The sequence below is a fragment of the Mauremys reevesii genome, linkage group 14, assembly GCF_016161935.1.
Source record: "Mauremys reevesii isolate NIE-2019 linkage group 14, ASM1616193v1, whole genome shotgun sequence".
Classification (NCBI taxonomy): Eukaryota; Metazoa; Chordata; order Testudines; family Geoemydidae; genus Mauremys; species Mauremys reevesii.
The window spans coordinates 17,014,667-17,031,814 of NC_052636.1; the positions used below are offsets into that span (position 1 = coordinate 17,014,667).

Below are 17,148 nucleotides of genomic sequence, written 5' to 3' on the forward strand. Positions count from 1 at the left end.
ACAAAACCCTTCCGGCGTTCACCTCAGCCCTTTGTAGCAGTGGCAGACCACATGAAGGGCATGCTGGTCTCTTCCCAACGGATCTCATCTTGGGTAACATCCTGCATCAGAACGTGCTATGAACCGGCTCACGTTCCTGCTAGCCATCTCACTGCCCATTCTACGTGGGCGCAGGCCTCTTCTGCCGCATTCCTGGCTCATGTTCCCATCCAGGAAATATGTAGGGCGGCTACCTGGTCATCGATTCACACCTTTGCCTCACACTACGCATTGGTCCAACAATCCAGAGACGATGCAGCCTTTGGCTCAGCAGTTTTGCATTCTGCGACGTCTCACTCCGACCCCACTGCCTAGGTAAGGCTTGGGAATCACCTAACTGGAATGGATATGAGCAATCACTCGAAGAAGAAAAGACGGTTACTCACCGTTGTAAATGTTGTTCTTCAAAATGTGTTGCTCATATCCATTCCAAACCCGTCCTCCTTCCTCACTGTCGGAGTAGTCGGCAAGAAGGAACTGAGGAGCGGATGGGTCGGCAGGGGTATATATCCGGCGCTATAGCGGCGCCACTCCAGGAGGCGCCCAGCCGACCCACCGAGTGTTGCTAGGGTAAAAATCTTCCGACTAGCATGCACGCAGTGCGCGCACACCTAACTGGAATGGATATGATCAACACATCTCGAAGAACAACAGTTACAATGGTGAGTAACCGTCCTTTTTTGGGAGCAGGAAGAACTGGACTCGCAGACGCAGGGAGCTCTACTGGAGTGAAGACTAATGGACAGGCACAGGGAAAGGAAACCAAAGCATTTTCTACAGCAGCCTGGCTCAAGGGCATTGGCCAGTGTGGACTGTATTGTCTTCTTTGCTTCCCTGTGCTAATCTAAGGACTTTCCAATGCTGTGTTTCAGTTGACTAATAAACCCTGCTATGTTTTAAAGTCTGCCCAGTGTCACAGCAAAAACTTGCTCTGTGCATTGACTGAGGAACCGTCACTGAACAGGAGTGTCGTTCAGCTGGACCTGCTGGCAGAGCTCACAGGTTGAAGTAGGAGTGTTGAAGCCAGAGGCTCAGTCTCAGGTGTTGAAGCTACATGGCCTGTCCTTGTGGAAGAGTGGGACCCCTTGGGGGTCTAGTGCACTCAAGGGGCACTTCCCAAGGACGGTTTAAAAGCCAGGGCATTGCAGAGATCCTATGGATCCATGACAGTGCCAGAGGTTCAGCCTTATGGGGAAAAGATATCAGACAAGAAAAGGATCTAAATGCGTGTTTACCATCGCTCCCTCTCAGTCCTCATGGGAATCCCTGATCAGTTCCAGTGTGTATTAAAACCGTCCTCTAAGGCTCACCTCTTGGTTATCAGGCCATGTCAGTTTTGTTACAGGGTTTTCCCTTCACCCTTCCACTTCCCTGGGTCTTGTCACACAGACAGGAAGCAGCAACTGACCAGAAGTCCGAAGCGCAGACAATGCCATGTTTATTGGGGTTAGTTTCCAAGCAACCATATTCCGAAGCCCTTCACACCAGTCGGGCTTATCTCTTAGTCTGTTTCCCAGTGCTCTGTTCCCAGCTTTGATGCTGCAAAGCGTTTACCCCGTGTCCCCCTTACCCGCTCTGACACCGCAGAGCATTTACCCCGTGTCCCCCTTACCCGCTCTGACACCGCAGAGCATTTACCCCTTGTCCCCCTTACCCGCTCTGACACCGCAGAGCCTTGCCTGTGTCCCTGTTCCCTGTTCCTGTTCCCCCTCCTGTTTGACTCAGTTTATATAGTAATACGCTCAGCTACACCTTTGCTTAACCAATCATTGTACTGAAATGTAACTAATCAGTCCTAACACATTGAAACATAATTCTCTAACCAATTGTATCCCACTATCCTCATTAACTTACATCTAGCAAAATTAATTATACAGCAGATAGAAACAATTAGAGAATCAGACTGATTAACAATGTAAAAGTGGTGGCCATAAAGATAGAACAATACAGAAATGAGGGTTTCACAACCACAAGCATTGAGAAGTGATTTCTTGCCAGACAGGCTGCTGTCAAACTAAGTTTTCTTTAACCATCTTAAGATCTGTTTCTTTATCTGGTGGTGATGGGCACTATCAGGACAGGATCATCTTCCTAACAGCCCAATAGCACCTTATTTCAGTGTGACTGGTTTGGGATGTGAGGATGTGACCCTTCGCTTCCCAGCTTATGGCTGCCCCTGTTGCTTAGCCAAAGGCCTTAGCCTAAGAACAAGGCCTCAGACGGTCACAGTAAGAGAAGGCCCTTACAAATACAGACAGTGATTTTGATTCTTAGTTTTCATACTCCTTTAAGTAGCTAAGTGATAAAAATACCCCTAAATTCTTAAACTATAGATTACAGGCAGGCCTGAATATCTCTATTCTATCAGTGGGTTCTGTCCCTTCCCCCATTCTGTGTCTGTCTTGTCTATTCAGATTGTAAATTCTTCAGGGCATGGCCCAGCTACTGTTCTCTGTTTGTACTGTGCCTAGCACAATGGGGACCCACTGTTAGTTGGTCCTTAGGCACTAAGGTAATGCATATGATTTATAATCATAATAACTCTCCTGCCACTTTGAGCCAAGGAAGCTGGCCTTGGGATGTTACTGCTTAAAAATGAGCCGGGGGTAAAACCATGGACTATTCTTTGTGCCAAGTATCCCACAAATTACACTGACCTCCCTCATTTTCTTTACCTGCAGTAGGGTTTCCAAATTCCAAACCTGATGTGATCTCGCAGCTGGAACGAGGGGAAGAGCTGTGGGTCCCAGACGTCCAGGGCTCTGAGAAAGAAGTGCTTCCAAGAGCTGCCTGCACAGGTGAGGACTTGGTTAAACCAACTCAAAAACTGTGTGGGAATGCAGGAAACATTCGGGATGCCCTACAAAGATCCTGTGAGCTCTCCAAGTTCAGGATTGTTCCCTGCAGATGTGGAATCATTATGGCAGATGTCACTCATGGCTTCCCTCCTATTCTGACTGACAACTGGCAGCAGGTTGCTCCCTGATCTCACTTTCCCCTGAGTGTTCTCATGAGATGCAGACCAAAACTGATCCCTTCCTCTCTCCTCTGGGGAAAATCAGCTCCTGATAGGTTTGATCTCTCCCACACATATTTGGGATTGTTCATCCCTTTTTCCATTCCTCTCTCTGAAATTTTCTTTCTTTCTGGCGCAGGTAGTGACCTATGCCTGGATTCTCTGTGTCTCCCATCAGGTGATGGGATGGTGAGTCAGAATGAGGAGGAGACACTCCAGCAGGAAGATGCTGAGCAAAGAGAACCACGTGGAACTTTATCAGGAAGACTCAAAGGGAATGTTTCCAGGAGTTGTGCACTCCCAGAAAAACCAAAAGCCTGTGAGACTCAGAAGAGGCCAGAGGAAAACTTTAGTAGCCACTCAGACCTTATAACAAGTGACAGAATTAACTTGGAAGAGACACGCTACATGTGCCATGAGTGCGGGAAAAGCTTCAATCAGCGCTCACACCTTATCAGACATCAGAGAATCCACACAGGGGAGACGCCCTACACATGCTCTGAGTGCAGGAAAAGCTTCAGTCAGAGCTCACACCTTATCAGACATCAGAGAATCCACACAGGGGAGACGCCCTACACGTGCTCTGAGTGCAGGAAAAGCTTCAGTCAGAGCTCACACCTTATCAGACATCAGAGAATCCACACAGGGGAGACGCCCTACACGTGCTCTGAGTGCGGGAAAAGCTTCAATCGGCGCTCAAACTTTATTAGACATCAGAGAATCCACACAAGGGAGATGCCCTACACATGCTCTGAGTGTGGGAAAAGCTTCAATCAGAGCTCTGTCCTGAGCACACACAGGAGAATCCACACAGGGGAGACGCCCTACATGTGCTCTGAGTGCAGGAAAAGCTTCAATCAGAACTCAGACCTTATCAGACATCAGAAAATCCACATGAGAGAGAACTGTAATAAATCCCTTGACTAGGGCTGGGCAAAATTTAAAAAAAAAATCACATTTCCTAATTCCCACATAGTGATTTTTGCACCATCTTCACCGTGGTCTCTCAGCTCCACCAGATGAGTTACCTGCTTCTGCCTTTTGCAGCTCACCCTTCTTTGGGGTCAGTGTGATCTTTTCTATCAACTCCTTTCCTTTTGAGCCAGGAATGTTCATCAGCTCCTGGAGGTTTGATCCCAACAAGGTACACTGAGGCAAAAAGTATCTGTGCCTTACATCCACTAGGGCTGTACATGGCGTCGTCTGCTCAAGTTAGTGATCTTGATGTAAAAAGACAATTATAGTTGTAGAACAGATGCCCAGGTGCAGTGGTTGGCATTAGCTTTCCCTTCAACTGACCTAAATTCCATCACTTTTCCTAGTCTAAACAAACCCTGAGCATCACGGTTATACTGTTCCCCCATTTCAAAGCCATTGTTAGTCATCGAGTTCCCTTTTTGGAAATAAATTGTTTCATTCCCAGTTGCTCTGATGTTGCTTCAACTTGTGTTGGAGAGCAGATATTTTACTATCATTTTTCTCACTTAAAATATATTGAACTATAAGAAAGAGCAGGAACAGGGCAGGGATAGGAAAAATTGTCATTTCACCCTCTGTAAAAACGATAAATCAGAGGGATTCCCAACGAGAGGCGTACAGCTTTCTGCACAGGGACTACATCCCCGTGGTGCCAGTGTAGACACCCTGGTCGATTACAGTGCTGTGATTGGCCTCTGGGAGGTGTCCCACAATCCCTGTTCTCGCCTCTCTGGTCTTTGGTTTGAACTCTACTGCACTCCCTCAGGTGACCAACCGTGAACCCCACCCCTTAAATTCCTTGGGAATTTTGAAAGTCCCACTTCAACAGAGACTAATTATGGTTACAGACCCATCCTGAAATTAGAGCAGGATATTGTAAAGCTTTATCTCACAGTAAAGTAGCACAATTCAAACCTGTCGGCACAGAGGAGAAAGCACTCCTTCAGGTCACATTTATTGCTAATCTCACTGACAAACTTCCTTTTCTCGGTGCTGCTCCAGGTGTTTTCCCTCTGTTCCCTTCCAGCTGTGGTGATGGGACTGCAGCAGCTCCCCAGGGCCAGCTTTGCTCTTTCACTTACATCCTTCACTTGTTTGGACAGAGCTGTGTCTGCCCCCAGTTTAATTCACATCTCAGACCTCAGGTACCAGCAGATCGTTACAAAGGCTAAATTCCCATCACCACCAGTGGGAGGTTATCCTGGGCTGCCAGGGCTGCAGGATTTAGCCCATGGTCAGTCAAGGTGCTACAGCAGCTGCACTCTTACATTGTGAGTCCTGCAACTTAATACCAAACTGCTCTGCCATAGTCTGCAGGGGGCCTGACTTGCTGAGAATCTGGCAGAAGAGAGACCCTGGAGTAGAGAAGGAAAATGTCCTCAGCAGTCACAGCTGGCAGGAGCAGGAAACGTTCGGTTTGTTTTTAAACTCCTCTGCCTGCTCAAGCCTTTAATCATTCCTGTGGCTCTTCTCTGAACGCTCTGCAATTTACCAGGGACAACAACCAACCAACCAAACCAGGCTGTTCTGCCCAGTGTAACAGTCTATTGCCTTTCAAGGCTGACTATAAATCAGCTCGTTCTATTCACCCAAGAGTTCCACTTTAAGGGCTTTTTGTTTTCTAATTCCAATCAAACCCTGTGCAACAGCATCATTGTTAACTCACCACTTGGTCACTTCACATTCACAGGGTCACAAAGGGGGCAGGTCTAAGTCTTTCCTCCCACACCAACATGAAAAAAATCAGTGACAGAAAATGCCCTAAAGCACCTCTGCTGCCTTGCACAACAGCCTGGGGGAACACACGAGGGGAAGTGCTTTCCTCTCTCCTCCTGACACCGGGTAACATTTCTGTCTGTCCTTGAGATCCTGCCACAGGGACAAGGCTTGAGGATCAAATGACATGTTAAGGCTTCATTGGATTGCACGTTCCTTTACTCCTTCAATAGTGATAAGGGTGCATGAGCTCGAAACAATCCAGCTCTGACTTTCACACCGGAGGCAATTTTCAGGGTCGCAATAAAAAACCAACTTTTTTTATGAGCAAGTTGAATCGAGTCGTTGCGAGATGATAAATCCAGAGCCCCAGGCTGACTTTCTGTCATCACATGTTTTTAGAGTAGATCACATTCACTGGTTGGTGCTCCTGCTGGGAAGTGTCTCTCCAGTGGCAGCACCCAGTGCACATTCCCCACTTACAAACTCATCTTCAGTATATCAGCCACTCAACCTAGCAGTGGGAGGGTCCCAGTGGTCGGGCTCCAGCCCCTGGATCCCGAGCCTGGCAAGCCCAGTCAGCCGGCCTGGGCCAGCTGTGGGGTTTAATTGCGCTGCAGACATACACGGGTGTCACAATCCCAGCTTCCTCCTCAGGGAATCAAGCCCTCGTCCCCGTGACAGGCAGGAGAGTCACCCCTGTACTCGTGAGGTCGGAACTGACACTGCCCCTGCACAGGGACCCAGGGGAGCGGCTCGGGCAGCTCCTTGGCCAGCTGTGGCTGGCAGGAGACCCAGCGAGGCAGGAGCTGCTCTGGGTTCTCTGCAGGGGAGATTAACTGGGAGAAGGGGGGAGTTTGTCTCTGATTTACAGGGAGCTTTGCCAGAGTGGAGCCTGTAGGTCACATGCTGGGGGGCTGTGACGGGCACACAGGCTCCGTGCTCTGGAACAGCTCTGAGTCAAACCCAGGCAGGAGCCTCGTCAGTGTGACCCCCCCAGGGGACGCTCTCACTGGGGGAAGCCTCCTTGGCTTCAGCCCCTCCTGGGACTGACCTTGGACCTTTCAGCCCCCCGGTCCACACCAGGAGCTTCCTGCAGTGAGTCCACCTGAATCGGACACCTGGGAAAGCCTCACCCGCCCCGAAGGGGAGTCCTGCACCCCAACTTCCACAGTCCCCAGTGACTCTCAGCCAGGGCTGTACAACAGAAGGTTCGTTAGGGGTCTGGGATCCAGCCTGGGAAAGTTCTGTTTTCGCACAGGAAGCAGGAAGATTCAGCAACGTCCATCTTGGGGAGACCCCGAACTCAGAGCCTGGGCTCTCCCCTCGAATCCCAACCCAGCAGACTCCTTGCTCCCAACAGCCCGACTCAGCCAGGCCCTTTGCCCCTTGTCTGGCCTCTGTCCTGTTTCCCTGGCAACCTGCTCACCCGGCCTCCAGCTCGTTCTTTGTTCTCCGACTCCTCCCGGACAGCTGGCCTCTTGCAGCAGGTGCGCCCCGGCCATCGGTTGCTAGGAGACAGAATTTGTGGCCATTGTTTGGGCCCAGGCAGCCGGACAGCATCCACACCTGCCCTTTGGGGGTCTCTGCCAAGATTTAACCCCCTTGTCCCACCACCGAGATCCGTGGTCCCAAAACACTTCAGGGTCATGCCCCCCACCCCTGTCCATGTTCCCCCCGAGTCGTGGCTGGGAGTGGGGCCGCAGCTAAGGGGGAAGGGACACAGACAGGGTAAGGGGCTGAGGCAGGGGCCAGAGCTGGGGCTGGAGCCAAGAGTGGAGCTGGGTGGCTCCCCCTCCCCACCCCCCATGGGGGCTGGCCCGGGCCCAGCTGCATCCCCCTGAATGTTACTCCATTCCCCCTGGCAGGGGGCACCCCACATTTTGGACCTTTAACCTAGATAATCGTGCAACAAATAGGGGAAACTGAGGTACACACAAGATGCAAACAAAACATCCAGAAAATTCCCACTTCGTCAAAGGGGTGTCAGTGGGGTCGGAGCTGGGCAGCAGCACAGGAAAGTGGGGAGGTTAAACTGCAAAACATCCCCCTGTGTTCCCGCAAAAGCCTCTCGTTTATCCCCTAACCCCCTCCCCATGAAAATCTCCACCCCTGCCCTGGCCCACACAGACCCCCTCACTCCAACGCAGATTTTTAACTTTTCTTACTTGTCCTTGGCCTTCCACAAACATTGTTCCCATCAAAATGATCCAGGGCTTTTACAATGAGAATGAGAAAACAAACTAAATCAAACCCAAAGAAGCCGCTATCGACCTCCCCACCACACACACTTTGGGTCTGAATTTTTCTACTGAAATGTTGAGGCAATAAAACTCTCACTGCTCTTGTCCAGAAACAAACCTAAGCCCCCCATGCAGTACCTGGGGCATCTATGTCTGACCCACCAAGGCTTCAGCTCCTTTGGGGAGATTTCCAGCTGCCCAGTCCTGCTGCTATTCCAGGGGAGCAATTCCTGACTCCTGTCAGCATTTATCTCAGCCCCGTTCTGGGCATCACAGGTTTCTCCGCGAAAGGGCAGCGAGTGGTTCTAGGGTCCAGTGATCCTCCTCCAAATCGAGCTAGAACCTGGGACTCCTTCCCCTTCCCCAGGTTGTGGGCGGGGAGGCATTTCACAGAGCTCTCGGAGCTATAGCCCGTGGCTAAGGAGAGAGAAAAAGCCTCCTATCCCCCTCTGTTCTGGGGGCTGGGTTTCCTCCTGAAGCCTCTGCCCCCCACCGAGTGCCTATGGCTCATCCCTGACCCTTGCTGCTGCTCCTTGCTATAGACTGTGAAAGGAGCGGAGGCAGCGCAGGAGCCTTCTGGGGACGCAGATCTGAGGCTTTGGGAAAGACACATTGTCTGAGACATCAGAGCGCTGCAAACCCTGCAGCCACCCCCTCAATCCGGGGCCTGTTCCAGCCCTGAGTCTGGGCTGCTGAGATCCCTCCCCCAGAGCAGGGCGCCCACAGATTACAGCCTGGAAATAGGCGTGTGAGACTAACTCCTGCTCTCCCTGATAGTGCCTCCCCTAGACCAAGTGGCATCCCAGGCAAGATGTGTCTTCAGTGCCCCCCCCCACTCCATATGTTAAACCATTGAATACCTTATTTTTATTGCATTTGTAGCTCATTTCATGATTTCGATGCACAATCTGGATGCATGATTTTCTCTATCATATAAGACAATAAATGTTCATGCTAGGATGTGTAAATCTGTATTTATTCATGCCATATATAAGCAAATGAAAAAATAATTTCTTTTAAGCATATAGAAACTTTTAATTTTCACAGTAACTGAAATGTACTAACATCTAGAAATGGAACTGTCACCAGCACAGGGTGGGCCGGTATTAAATAGTGTTACAGTCGGAGACAGACAGTGTTAGGATGTTAACCCCAGGCCCTTTGTTCAAAGGTCGCTTCTCTCGCCTTTCCCCCATGAACTGAAGCGCAGCATTCAAGAGATCCAGAGACTAGTTGATGACGTTTCCAAGTGCTAAAATAGCAAGCGATGTCCGTCTTGCATTGGCCATTATTGACTGGAGCAATGGTTTATGGAGAATAAACTTCAAGGTGAGAAGCAGCAGCCCAAGAAGGCCCCCTACAGGTGCTGAAGTAGCTCAGGTGGGAGAGCATTAGACTGAAAATCTAAAGGTCCCTGGTTCAATCCCAGGTTTCAGCAGGCTGTTTCATCCCTCTTCCTGCAGCAGTGGGCTCTTTCCTAGAAGCACTGCACTGTCTTTACTCAATGCAAGTCCGTCATTTTGGGCTTCACTGCAGGAAAAGGCAGCATGGGCTTCTGCACCCAGTTGGCCCACGGGACCTTTCTTTCTTCTCTTGCTGCTTCTCAGCAAGGGGAAGAAAAAGAAGCTCCCCTTCAAGCTAGAGTCACAAGGGTGATGTAAGGACGACTTCCTGATCCCTGGCTCCAGTCCTCTGTTCTTCCAGCTGACCCATCAGAGAGCTGCTGCCAGTTTCTCCAGGTTCGCCCATCAGTGTGTGCCAGGGTGAGCACCACCAAAGTGCAGGGAATTTGAGGGCAGGGCAGGGCAGGGCAGTGTAATGGACTTTCTGTAGTATAGTGGTTCTCACATTTGCCTAACCTGCATCAAGCAGGCTAGGCAGAACTGACACCATCATCTCTCAGGTGTTCCCTTTAAGCAGAGCACAACTTTGAAATACGGGCAGCATAGAACCAATATTCATAATGTCAACTACAAAAATGATACACATTTAGAGATAGCATCATTATAATCAGCCAATCAGAACCTCTCCATAGACCCCTTACACAATAACCTTTCTACAATATTGGCTGCAAATATAGAACAGTGGTCGCAACGGTGATCTATACAGTTACACATTATGTCAGTAACGTCACAGGAGGTGACACGGCATCAGTGAGACTGATACTGGAATACTGACTCCAGTTTTGGTATCCTTGTTTGAAAAAGATGTTGTGAAATTAGAGTTTGGGACAGCAAAGAGCCACCAAATGTTCTGAGGGCTGGAGAAAAATGCCTTCTAGTGAGCTATTGAAAGAGCTCAACCTGTTTAGCTGATCAAAAGAAGATTGAAAGGTGACTTCACTGAAGTATTGAAGTGTCTTAATGGAGAGATAAGATTGGGTATTAAAGGGCTCTTTAATCGAGCAGAAAAAGGAATAACAATACCCAGTGGCTGGAAGGTGAAAAGAGACAAATTCATATTACAATTAAGGCTCAAATATTCAACAGCGAGGATGATTCACCACAGGAACAAGCTACCAAGGAAAGTGGTGGATTCTCCATCTCTTGATGTCATTTCATGAAGACTAGATGCCTTTCTGGAATGTGTTTGCCCCAAAAGTAGCTCTTGTGTCATACAGGAGGCCTGTGATATGCAGGGGGTCAGATTAGATGCTCTAATGGTCTCTTCTGGCCATAAAGTCGACTCATTTCTGAAAAACTGAGTGTAACATTGGGAGCAGCGTCTGATGTTTCCCTGTCTAGCCGGCTTGCTGCCTAGAACGAACGCTCCTGGAGTGGGGTGATCCACAGGGAGTAGCTCAAACCTGCAAAGTGCCTGGCCAGGGGCGGCAGGACATTGGCACAGCAAGGGAGGGGTACAGCAGTGACCTCATAAAGGCCTTTTGCAGGACCTCAGACTATTGGTCCAAGGTGGTGGGGAGGTGGTGACCTCACAGAGAGATGCTGACATCAGCCAGGCAGGACAGGGGCGAGGGGCCAGGGAAACCTCAGAGACCCCTGTGGCTTTGCTCCAGCAAGTCTCCTTCTCCAGGTCTCTCTCTGAGGACTGAGAGAGTATTCGGGTTCACGGACGTGAGCGCCAGGAGGAACCTCTTTCGAGTTTTCTCCTTCCCTTTTAGTGATTTTACTAGAAAACAGCCGTCCCTGTTTAGAAGGTAAGAGCCTCCTGGAGGTTTGAAACCTGTTCAGTCTGATCCATCTGGTGACAGTTGAATTCTAGGCATGGAAAACACGAGTTTAAAGAGGCAGAATTTCTTCCGCACCTGGGATTTTGTCCCTTAGAATCACTGGAGACATTGGGGTTTGTGCTTTTTGTTTCACCTTTTCCTCCATCTCTCCCTCTCTCCTTTCTCTTCGTCTCTTGCTTCTTTTGTCCTTTCTCCTGTTCCCCTCCTGGTGGGGGGGTGGGTGTGGGGGTGTGTGTGTGTTGGGGGAGTGCTCTGCAGCTCCCACTGTGGGAGGTCCACCCAAAAATGTGGGGCTGAAATAGTGCTCGGGCAGTGATCCCCACCAGTGACCTGGGCCATCCTTTGGGCTCTCTGGTGAGAACCCTCAGCCTCCCGTCCTCAGTCTCTACCCTGATTGGCTGAGCAGGGGGTTATTGACAGGGAGGAGACTCAGGTCCTTGTTGGTCTCTTTTAAGACCAAGGAAATAAGTCAGAACCAGTTCTGTGTTTGATGAATTTTGCTGCTTCTCTGCATTAATGGTCTCTGAGCAGTTCATGATTCTCTCTGACATTGCAGTTCTCCTCAAATAATTGCTGAATAATTCCTGTGCACTGTTGTTGGTCTGGAGCTCATCTGAGAGCACTTTATTCAGGTCATTCAATGTCTGAAATTCAAGATCCGATGGTGAGTTTGAAAATCGGGGCTCTTGGGTCCTATTCCCAACTCTGCCCCTGACTGGCTGTGTGACCTCAGACAAGTCAATTCTCCTTTCTCAGCCTTAGCTTCTCCCTCTTTCAAGTAGGGATAATAATGATCCGCTCCTGCCTACCTCACGGTGCGTGGAGGCAGGGCCAGCTCTAGGTTTTTTGCTGCCCCAAGGAAAAAAAAATTTTGGCTGCCCCCTCCCCAGCCCTGGGCTCCCCCCTGCACCTCCCTGCCACCCCAGACCTGGGCTCTGCCCCCTCCACCCACACCCCCTGCCATCCCAGCCTTGGGCTCTCCACTCCCAACCCGCACCCCCTGCCATCCCAGCCCTGGGCTCTCCCCCCCACATACCCCATGCTGCCCCAGCTCTTGGCTCCACCCTTTCCCCCCCACTGCTCCCCCACCGACACACCCCCTGCCACCCCAGCCCAGGGCTCTCCCCCCACACACCCCTGCACTCTCCTTCCACCCCAGCCCTGGGTCACTGGTAACTTGCTCCCAAGGTGGGTCACTCAGCAGGAATTTTGGATGTGCACAGAACACAGACAGGATTGGTTCCCATATGGTTACAGAGCTGCAGTAAAATGGAACAATTTTCAGCTTGTGTGATTGGAGGATATCTGGATGCATATTATAAGACTGTCCTCCATACATGAGGAAAAGTTGAGGTGCCTTTATTCTTTTGTTCCACTCTTTGTTTCTCTGGGGAATTTGCCAATGCAATATCACTGTCTTCCTTTTAAACAAATAAAACAAAAACAAAAAAAGAGCAATGGCTGTTGAAAATTGCAATTCCAGTCCTAAAAGCCCCTGGGAAGCATTTCTTGCTCAATTTTATCCTACTTTTTCTACAGCAAATGACAGTGGATCAGCATATTTGATTTGGGAGAAATGAAGTAACAGCTGCCCAAACTGAGCTGGAGAGCACTTCTGGATGTTGAGGTGTTCAGATCTGGAAGGCAGGTGCTAGATTCCCTTTCTGAACATTAACTAAAACTGGAAAGGAAAAGTCAATTTCTGCTTCCATGGCTTAGGATTGGAAATCCTCCTACGTGCCTGGTGCTGTATCTAGAGCTGCCCATGTCCAGCAGAGCCTCCCCTCCCTCACTTGTCATTTTAAACTCTAGTGGGATCCACGTACCTCCCTTGCCAGGCTTCAGCTAGAAGGGGGCCCTGTCCATTTAGTCCCCCCAATTCCTTCTTTGGGGGCTGCCAGGTGAGGTCACACCAGTATCCCTCAGCCAGTCTGGGGAAGTCTTCTGAAGGGGATGTCTGGGGCAAAGCTTTCTAGTCCAAAACGTCAGTGGCTGGAGGGGGGCACCATTTTCAGTAGTTTAATTTTTGGTATTGCACTGATTAACTGCTGGGTGCAGTGATATAGTGACCCCCCCTGGGTCTCTGAATGAGGCTTTATACTTGGGGGGGTTGAGGGGGCAAGTGGGGAGCGGGTGGGCGAGCGGGTGGGCAAGTGGCAGGTGGGCACAGAGGTGAGCAGGGAGCCAGCAGGGGCTCTAGGGGCGGGCATGGGGGTTTCTGGCAGGGGAGGGAGGAGGTGAAAGGAGGGAGTGGTGGGTGGGTGCAGGGGCGGCTCTAGAAAATAGGCTGCCCCAGGCAGCGCGGTGTGCTGCGCCGCCCTTCCTCGGTCCCGCGGCGGGTCCCCTCGGTCCCGCGGCAGGTCCACCGGAGCCCCGGGACGAGCGGACCTCCCGCGGGTACGGCTGCGGACGGTTCGCGGGTCCGGCGGCTCGGCTTGAGCTGCCGCAGTCATGCCTGCGGGAGGTCCAGCCGAGCCGCGGGACGAGCGCCCCCTCCGCAGTCATGCCTGCGGCAGGTCCGGTCGTCCGTGGCTCCGGTGGACCTCCCGCAGGCATGACTGCGGCGGCAGGTCCACCGGCCCAGCCTGCCGCCCCCTACATTTGGCCGCCCTAGGCAACAGCTTGGTTTGCTGGTGCCTAGAGCCGCCCCTGGGTGGGGGACTGACTAGCAGGAGATGCAGCAGGCCAGTGGGGGGCTGGGGGTGAAGAGGGGTGTGACGGTGAGATCTGGTCACCCTATGGGGGCCATTTCTTCTCCCTCTCCCAAACCTTCCTTTTTGGCCCACAGCTGTTTCGGGGGGGTGGGGGGCGGCGCTGGGGAAGGAGGGTTTGTTTCCACAGGGATGGGTGGTGCTGGGGGGGTGTTTCAAGGGGGCTGGGTGGCACAGCGGGCGGGGCGCAATTTTATATTCTTGCCTTGGGTGTAAAAATAGCTAATTACAGCTCTTGGACCCCATATTGTGCTAGGTGCTGTACAATCCCTGGACAACACTAGGACACCCAGGGGGTTCCCCTCAATCTCCCTGAGCCTCTGCTGCCCAACTTCTTCTGACTCCATCTGGATCACACCTGCCCCCCCCAAAACCCACCTTTCCAAAGAGTCCTTCTTTCCCTGCCCCCTGATTCTGCTTTCACACCTTGGGCCCATCTCCTCTCTTCATCCCTCCCCTCCCCAGGTGAGCAAAGATGGAGGCAACTTCAGCCACTGGAGCCAGCCCCAGCGAGCGCTGCAGCCTGCCCCGGGGGGTGTTTGCAGACACAGGAAGGGAGCATCTGTGGGTGGGGTTGCTGGGAAGTAGGAGGCAGGAGAACAAATCCCAGAGGGGGCAGCAGCTCCTGGGGGCGGGGCTCTGGCACAGGCTGGGGCAGGGCAGCTCCTGGGGCGGGGCTCTGGCACAGCCCGGGGCAGGGCAGCTCCTGGGGCAGGGCTCTGGCACAGCCAGGGGTGGGGCAGCTCCTGGGGCGGGGCTCTGGCACTGCCCGGGGCAGGGCAGCTCCTGGGGCGGGGCTCTAGCACAGCCCGGGGCAGGAGCAGCTCCTGGGGCGGGGCTCTGGCACAGCCCGGGGCAGGGCAGCTCCTGGGGCGGGGCTCTGGCACAGCCCAGGGCGGGGCAGCTCCTGGGGCGGGGCTCTGGCACATTGTGACGCAGGAGCCCGGGCTCAGCAGCTGCTCCCTGGTGGCCACGTGCTGCCAGCAGCGCTGGAGCCGCCCGGGCCGGAGCAGAGCCGCTGTTCTCAGCTGCAGCAGGAGCTGCCCCCGGCCCCGCTGGGCTCCAGGTGGGGACAGAGCCTGGGCCCAGGGCTCCCCTGGGGGCGGCTGGCGGGGCGGGAGGGGAGGCCGGAGCTGCAGGCGGGAAGGGCGGGGGCAGGCGGGGTTGATCGGTCTCTGGGCACCAGGGAGCCCCGGGGCAGTGTGTGTGTGTGAGTGTCCCGGGCCCAGGCGTGCGCAGGGGGGGAGCCCCGGCACCCCAATGCCCTGAGCCCGGCTGGGGAGGCTGCTCCCCCCCCTCCCGTGGGGACTCCGGGGGGGGGGGGGGAGGCTGCGGCGGCGGCTGCAGGCGGGTGCGCGGCCCCCCCGGGAATGACCCGCGGCCGGCCGCGTGTGGTGCCGCCGCCGCGGAGCTTTGCCCCGGGGGCGGCCTGGGCGCAGCTGCGATCAGCTGTTTGCTGGGCAGGCTCCGCTCCGCTGCTCCCCCCCTCCCCCCCGCTCCTGGGGGGCTGAGTGAGCCCCCCCCAAACAGCCCCAGGGGTCGGTGTGGGGGGGGGCGGGGCCAGCACCAGCCGCGCCCCCCCCCCCCGCTCCCCTGGGGCTGCCCCGCCCCGCTCGGGCTGGGGCTCTGCCAGGGGCCCCGCGGGAATCGCTGCTCCCTGCCCGCCAGGCGCCGCTCCGGCCACTGCCGCGGCGGGTGCCCCGGGGGGAGACGCTCCAGATATCGGCAGAAGCCGCGGGGCGGTGGGGAGAGGAGCCGAGCTGGAGTGGGGGGAGGAGAAGCCCCGGACTGGGCTGGACCCACGCTGGGGGTGGGGTGGGGAGGAGAAGCCCCGGGCCCCTGCAGGAGCTGGGAGGGGGCGGGGAGAGAAGCGCCAAGCTGGGACAGGGGAGGAGAAGCCCCGCTGGGTTGGGAGGCGGGAGCGGGGGGGAAGCCAGACCCCAGCAGGAGCTGCGCTGGGCGGGGCGGGGGGGGAGAGGAGCCACCCTGGGGCTGGGAGGAGAACCCCGGACCCTGGCAGAAGATGTGGGGCTGAAGTCCCTGGCTCGGGAGCCCCAGCCACCTTAGTGGCACAAGTTGCAGGGCTGAAGCCCTGACCCCCCCTCTGTGTGGAGCTGGCCTGAGCCCCTCTCGCTCCCATCCCCCCTGTGGAGCTGGCTCCCACTCTCCGGCTGTGGAGAAATTCAGCCCAAATCTCCCCATGTTGATATTTCCATTTCTCCCCCCCATCACCCAGCCATGGATGGATTTAGCCCAGGAGGCAGGGTCACTGTTGGCCCCATTGGGCAGGTGGGATCTAGGGCACAAGGAGGTGAAGTGACTTTCCCAAAGCTAAGCAGGGAGTCTGTGGCAGAGCAGAGACTCAAACCCAGATTGCCTGAGTCCTGTGCCTTAACCACTAGGCAACCTTCCCACCGAAGGAGAGGGAACCTCCTCCGCCACTTTGAGTGTGTGGGTGGGAGCAGCCACTAGACAGAGCTGCCAGGAGGTGGGAAGGGGGGTTGGATAGTTGGGGGGGGTGATTAGAGGGTGGGGGGGTCTCTGGAGGGGGCAGTCAGGGGACAAGGAGTGGGGGGGGGTTGCATGGGTTGAGGGTTTGGGGGGTGCCTGTTGTGGGGTGGAGCAGGGTCAGGGCAGGCAGGGAGCAGAGGGAGCTGGATGGGTCGGGAGTTCTGGGGGTCCTGTCAGGGGGCGGTGTTACCAGATTTGCCCATTACTTGGGGGTACGCTCATTTATTCGGGTTACTTTTCTGGGGAGGGGATTCTGTAATTCTATCAATGTGCTGTTTGTCTCACATGTGTTTTCATACGGAGCTCTGCTCCTCCCTTCTGCACGTCCCCTCCCAATGGAGCTCTCCTGCAGGACCTCGGTTCCCTAGGGCTGGGTTTTTCCAGCCCCAAAACCGGATGAGCCCCTGTGATGGAGCGATTCTGGCGGGACCCAACTGAGAGTGCCAAAACAGGACCAATTGCTTAAACTGGGCAGTTACAGCCCTAGGCTGGGGTTTTTCCACCTCTAAGGCAAACCAAACCAGCCAGACAGACAAAAGGACTTTGGTCTCACCCCACTGGCTAACCACAAGTCACACAAGCAATTTCCTTAGACACTCCAGTCTCCCAGTATCACCACCAGTGCACTCGTCCTGGGGATGAATGGTTATGAAAACCAACACCCCAATAAAAGAAAAAGGTTCCCTCAATCCCAAAGGACCAAGCCCCAGACCCAGGTCAATATACACATCAGATCTTACCCAC

At 53.8% G+C, this 17,148-nt stretch overlaps 1 non-coding gene across 1 annotated transcript; it reads left to right on the forward strand.

Annotated features, from left to right (window-relative positions):
* Nucleotides 1-9,357: 9,357 nt before the first annotated feature.
* On the forward strand, nt 9,358-9,430 carry TRNAF-GAA. Its single transcript has one exon. It is a non-coding gene; the product is annotated as a tRNA-Phe (tRNA).
* The last annotated feature ends 7,718 nt before the right edge of the window (nt 9,431-17,148 follow it).